The following is a 6,654-nucleotide window of genomic DNA, read 5'->3' as shown; positions in this document are numbered from 1 at the left end:
ACATATATCACACATACAATAAAAAACACATGAAAAAAACAAAGTGGAAGATGGTGTACTTTGATCTGCAATCAGACTCTAATAGTTCCTTTTTTCATCATGAGTCCCTTGTGGATATTTTGGGGCTTTGCTTTGCTGATAAAAGTTTAGTTCTTCACAGTTGATCCTAGTATAATATATTTATTATGGTATACATTGTTCTCCAGTTCTACTTACTTCACTTTGCATCAGTTCACAGAAGCCTTTCCTAGTTTTTCTGAACTCGTGTTGTTTGTTGTTTCTTATGGCACAATAGTATTCCATTACAACCATATAGTTTAGTGATAGACAACTTCTCAGTTTCCAATTCTTTGCCATGACAAAAAAAAAGGTGCTAAAAGTATTCTTGTACAGGTAGGTTCTTTTTCCTTCATGCTGATCTCTTTGGGATACAAACCCAGTAGTGGTATTGCTGGGGCAAAGGGTATGCCTAGTTTCATGGCCCTTTGTGCCTGGTTCCACATTGCTTTCCATAATAGTTATATCAGGTCATAGTTCTACCTGTAGTACATTAGTGTTCCAATTTTCCCACATCCCCCCCAACATTTTTCATTTTCCTTTTTGATCCTGGTAGCCAATCTGGTAGATGTGAGGTGTTGTTCTCAGAGTAACTGAGAGTTGTTTTAATGTGCATTTCTCTAATTAATTATAAATATTTTAAGTGTTTATTGCTTTCCAGGTACTGTGCTTGCTCCGTGGTGTGGTGTTGAGGATAAAAAGAATTACAAACTTAATCCCTAATCTCAAGGATTCTCCATTCTCATGGGAGAGACATATGTACAACCAGGTACCTACACAACACATGATATAGAAGATGACATTTAGAGATAAAGAGTTTAAAGCTGGGAGAACAATAAAAATGTAAAAGGAGGCATTTGAGCTATTTGAACGGATGCCAGGGATTCCAAGAGGCAGAGGTGGAGGGTGAGCATTCTAGGCATGGGGAATAGCCAGGGAAAGATGGAGTATTGTGTCTGATGAACAACAATAAACAGCAATTTTTCCCTTTGTTCTTCAGAACTTTTTTGAGTTGCTAAGTTACAGTGGCCTCATAGTGGGTGCTTGTAAGAAGCATGTTTGCTGTTTTTGTTATCGATGTGGTCAATTATACTCATAGTTTTCCTAATATTGAACCAGCTGCATTCCTGGCATGAATCCCACCTGGCCATAGCGCATATGTTTTGTGATGCATTGCTGTAATGGCCTTGCCAGTATTTTATTTAACATATTTGCCTCAGTAGGTATGTAGATTTGTTGCGGTCAACTATAGATGAATACTTGGGTCTGGAAATGTGCCCCAGAGCCAGAGGTGCCAAGACCCATTTGTGCCAATGTGCCCAGTGTTCACCCTCCAGGTCCTCTACGGGGTGAGGGACTTGGTATAAACTGAGAAGGCTTAGTCACAGAACCCCAAAGCCTACATTCAGTATAGAACCTGATAATGTAGAGGCTCTAAGAGTTGGACCTTGAACATGGATCTCTTTGAGAGGGTGAGAGCAGGTCAGGATGGCTCCAGAGATAGCGAAAGCCAGCCTGGGTAGCTGTGGGCAGGCCAGAGAGCCTTGGCTCTAAGAGTTGGCTGACAGCCCTGAGTCCATCTAATTTCCAGTGTCTTGGGGACAATGATGAGAAACGCTTAACAGATATGATATCTGAATTGGCATAGCTCTGAGTCCCTGAGTGATGGCAAAGACAAAGAAAAAGCTGGGGAGAAACCAAAGGGGTCTGGATGTGAGAGAGATGACCATGCAGTTATACCTGAAAACAAATTTGTTTAAATCTGAAGGTTAGGCTGTGCTTGCTTCATATGTAGCTATAAATGTATAAATGAGCATATCATTTCCTTATTAGAATGCATCTAGAGGGGAAAGGACTCTTGGTCCTGTCTTTGTATTTCCAGCAGCTGACACTGTGTCCCAGCACAGAGTAAATGATCAATAAATGTTTGTTGAGTGACTGATGTACCCAGTATTTTTTTTTAAGAAATCCCATTAATTTTCTGATTGGGTATCAGCATTCTTTAATAGGTATGTACTATCTGTCCCTTCTAAGTATAGTGCTGACTTGTCTGCTCAGAGTTCTAAGAAAATTAGGTACTAAAGCAATTACTTACTCTGACTCAGGAACCTGATAAAGTATTTGTTGCTGGGTGGTTTTTTTATTTTTATTTTTTTTAAACCCTTACCTTTTGTCTTAGAATCCATACTAAGTATTGGTTCCAAGGCAGAAGAGTGGTAAGGGTTACTCAGTGGGGATTAAGTGATTTGCTCGAGGGTCACACAACTAGGAAGTATTTGGTCTGAGGTCATTTTTGAACCCAAAGCCTCCAGGTCTGGCTTTCTATCCACTGAGCCACCTCGATGCCGCATTGCTGGGTTTTGATTGTGACAAGCTGTGGTATAAGGGTGAGATATGAACACCAGAAATGTTCTATGACTTGGGGACAAATGTTATTTTTCTGATTATAGACAAGAGATAGAAGGATGGATGGATGGATGGATGGATAGATGGATGGATGGATGGATGGATGGATGGATAGGTGGGTAGGTAGATAGATGATTTATTAAGATGACTAGGTACATTTAAAGATTCTCTTTCATTTGAAAGCCAGGATACTCTGGACCTGAGGTCAGGAGCACTATAGTATAGAACCTGCAATTTTGTTTTTTCCAATTTTCAGTTATCTGTTCCTGCTTAAGAATGCCACATGATGAAATTCACCAGAGATGTTTGCCAGCAAATATATTGACCCATTATAGAGCATCCAGTGGGATCCTTCCTTATTGCCATGGCACACAGAGAGAGCCCCAGTATCACCGTGTAACAGAATGTCCCCAGGATGGCTTTGTGACTCGATTAATTCTTGGTAATCACTTTTCCCCATACATCACTTTTTGACTAATGAAAAAAAGCCCCAAACCTCTCTTATTTGATAGTGTCACATTAGGGAAAAACTCCTCTATGGATAAACTGACTTCCTAAGGAAATGTTGCTCAAATTGGTAATATTTTTATATTAGCAACACTATATAAATATGTTTATTAAATCTATACCTATACTTTAAATATACTTTTGAGATTACCGAAGTTTAGAATAAAGGGTCTGATTTTGCCCAGGTAATGACATTGCAGTCAGGCTGCCCCTGTACCTCACACTATTGCCTGGAACATAAAATTTAAAGTGCTTTGAAAACACAGGAGTTAACAAGCTATATGTTGGATAGAATTGAAAGAAAAAGAGAAAGAAAGGAGGGAAAGAAAAATGGAAGGAAAGAAGGAAGAAGGGAAGGAAAGAAGGAGGGAAGGAAGGAAAACAAGAGGGAAGGAAAAATGAAAGGAAGGAAGAAAAGGAGGGAAGAAGAAAAGAAAGAGGGAAGACAAAGGGAGGAAGAAAAATAGGGAATTCTGATTAGGGTTGAATATTTAATTTTGCCCAAATTTAGCATATTTTTCTTCTTTTTTTTTTTCAAATTGGTCTTTGTGTAACATTGCTTATCAAGAAGTTGGAAGGTATGAAGATTGTCATTTTGTGGAAGCTGGAAAATTTGCCAAGATCTGAAACAGCTCCAGTTTTTATTGAAATGGAATCATTAAATAATGCAGCATTATGTAAAAGGATGATTCACACAATAAACTAATTTCAGTGTAAGGAATTAGCTATTAGTCCCAGCTGTTGGGAGAGTGATGTATTTCATTACCCTGGTGAGCTCATTTTGAGACTTTCGGTGTCGTGGGGAGCCCTGACCAGGAGGGATCAGGCAAATAGATGGAAAGTTGAACCAATTTTCCCTAAGCTCTGTGGGTGCAGAATTGAACACTGACCTGAATAGAATGTTAATAGTGAGATAAGAGGTCAGTAAAAATAGTAATAGCTAACATTCACATAGCACTTTCACTTTTCATACAACAACCCTAGGAGGTAGTGGTGAATGAAAAATTCTTTCTTTTGGACTTTTACCCTGATTAATGAGGCAAAACTCAAGACAAAGAAAACTAAAAGGCATTTATTAAAAGTAACATGTTGACAGGCTGATTGCTGGAGATCAGTCAGGCTTCTAGGTGGGCCAGCTATTTTTTAATACAGCTTTCGTAAAGAGATAAACACAAATCTGACTGATAGGTTCACATCAGTAGAATAGGTTGGACCCTTGCAGCTCAGTTCCTCCCCATGTACGTGACTCTTTGCACAGGTATGTGGTACGTGACAATTCCCTGGTACAAACAGGTGAGGAGTGATGACGGCCAAGGAGTATGTAATCTGAAAGTCTGCAGACTGGGTGTTGCCTTCCCCCAGATGGGTCACCAAATCAAAAAAACTTTCAATAGTTGGTGACACCCCCATTTTGCAGTTAGGGCAATTGAGGTTGAGAAAGCTTACGTGATTTCCCCTGGGTTTCAAACAGCAAATGTTTGAAACAGTTTCTAAACTCCCATTTTCCCATTCAGAATTTTACCACTTAAAACCCAGATAATATTAGGAAACAGAATTTTTTCTTCCCCAAAGGTTTGTCATCGAGTCATTTCAGTCATGTACAATTCTTTATGACTCCATTTGGGGTTTTCTTGGCAGAGATACTGGAGTAGTTGGCCATTTCCTTTTCCATTTCATTTGACAGATGAGGAAACTGAGGCAAACAAGGTACAATGACTTGCTTAGGTTCAAACAGCTAGTAAGTATCTGAAGCTGGATTTGAACTCAGGAAGAGAAGTCTTTCTGATTCCTGGCTCATCACTTATTCACATGGAGCTGGTAGAGCCCTAAAAGAGAGAGAAAGTGTTCATGGGAGAGTGGTACCTTAGCTGGGCTATAAGCTCTGAGTTCAAATTCTACCTTAAACAACTAAAATCCTCATTTCATCTGGGATCACAGGAATAATTAAGTAGCTAAGTATCATCACTCCCTTCTGCTGAACCACTGAAGTAGAGCTGGATTAAAAATGGATTCTTCAACCAAGCATACTAAGGCATACTGGTTTTTCCTTAGCTAGGAAGGAGAGTTTAATATTTGAAAAATAATAACTAGTACTTATATAGTGTCTACTATATACTAGGCTAGAGAAGGAAATGGCAAACCACTCTAGTCTCTTTGCCAAGAAAACCCCAAATGGGATCACAATGAGTCAGAAAGGACTGAAGTGACTGAACAGCCACAAAAAAAAATGTGCCAGGTGCTGTGCAAAGAGCTTTATGCATATTATTTCGTTTGATCTGGTGACAACTCTAATTGCTATTATGATCCTTATTTTATAGTTGAGGAGAATGGGGCAGAGAGTATAAGTGATTTGCTCAGGATCACATAGCTAGTATCTAAGGGTAGATTTGAGCTCATCTTTTTTTTTTTTATCTTTACCTTCTATCTGTAATAGTTTAAATTAAGTCATGAAGCTGCTAGTAGCTTTAGTGGCTTTATTACATCAAAGTAGTGATAGTAAAGAGAGGGAAATGTAGGAAAGAAGTAGAGAGTAGCTTGGCTTACTACCCTATTTTCCATTTGATGGATTGAAGCTCACCACCAACAGAGGTTCCTTTAGGTTCCGAGCTCCAGCCAGAAGAGACTAAGCAGACTTCTGGTTCACATCTCAGGAACCAATCATAGTTCCTTAATTTTCCTGGCACCACCTTGGGCGGGGGGAGTGCCTGTGGGATCAGTTTCCAATCTTGTTGGTCTCAACTTCCTTTCTCTGAGGGTTTGTCTATACCTGCACATATCAATGGTTAAAGACCTCCAGTTCACTGAGGATGATGTTATGCATTTTGATGCATACATATGATGATGACATTAAACAAAGAGACATAATGAGGAGAGAGACTGTTTTCCAACATGTCTTAGTTTCAGTTCTAAGACAGAAGAAAGGCAAGGGCTAATTGAGGTTAAGGGACTTTCCCAGGATTCTTAGCTAGGAATTAAGTGTCTGAGGCCAGATTTGAACCCAGGACCTCCTGACTCTAAGCTTGGGGCTCTGTTTGTTGTGCTACCTAGCCACCCCCAATCCAAGTCTTCTTAGCTCCAGGCCTAGCTCTCTATCCACTGCACCACTTACATTACTAATTATTTCAAAGACAATGCCCTGGCTGACTGTGTGCTTCTTGTGTCCCACATCTTAGCCAACTTCATGCCAACACAGGCATCTCTAGTTCTAGAACCATGATCACATCAGTCCTGTCAATACTATTGGACTGAGTGTATCAGCCTTCTCCATTGAATAACTTTCCAAATCAAAGCATCCTCCCCCCAGGTAAATTGTCTTTCTAATGATTAGAATATAAGTACCTTGAGGGAAGGGAATGCCTCACTTTTGGCTTATCATCATGCCATCATCTCACTCTAATATGGGTAATTTTTTTCATTCACTGGTCTGTTGATATATGTTGATAACTCAGAAATTGATTCATGAATTGAAGCTGGTTTGTAATTTTGAAACCTTTTTTCTGTAGATAACTGAAGCACTTATGATTCTGGATGCCACTTTTGGTCTAACACAGATTCCTCTCTTAGGGGTCCAGCAGGAAAGCAGAGACAAAGGAGGGTGGAAAGGAGGGTAGGGGAGAGAGAGAGAGAGAAAGAGAGAGAGAGAGAGAGAGAGAGAGAGAGAGAGAGAGAGAGAGAGAGAGAGAG

At 39.7% G+C, this 6,654-nt stretch overlaps 1 long non-coding RNA gene across 1 annotated transcript in view; it reads left to right on the top strand.

Annotated features, from left to right (window-relative positions):
* Window positions 1-724: 724 nt before the first annotated feature.
* The window catches only part of LOC123249456, a 6,945-nt gene continuing 1,015 nt past the window's right edge, over window positions 725-6,654 (top strand). The window contains exons 1-2 of the long non-coding RNA XR_006506385.1: window positions 725-826; window positions 2,720-2,905. This is a non-coding gene — a long non-coding RNA (uncharacterized LOC123249456). The remainder of the gene's footprint in view (window positions 827-2,719; window positions 2,906-6,654) is intronic.

This window comes from Gracilinanus agilis, chromosome 5, assembly GCF_016433145.1.
Source record: "Gracilinanus agilis isolate LMUSP501 chromosome 5, AgileGrace, whole genome shotgun sequence".
NCBI classification, from domain to species: Eukaryota; Metazoa; Chordata; class Mammalia; order Didelphimorphia; family Didelphidae; genus Gracilinanus; species Gracilinanus agilis.
Note: the sequence above shows the minus strand (reverse complement) of the source record. Positions and strands in the feature narration are given on the sequence as shown.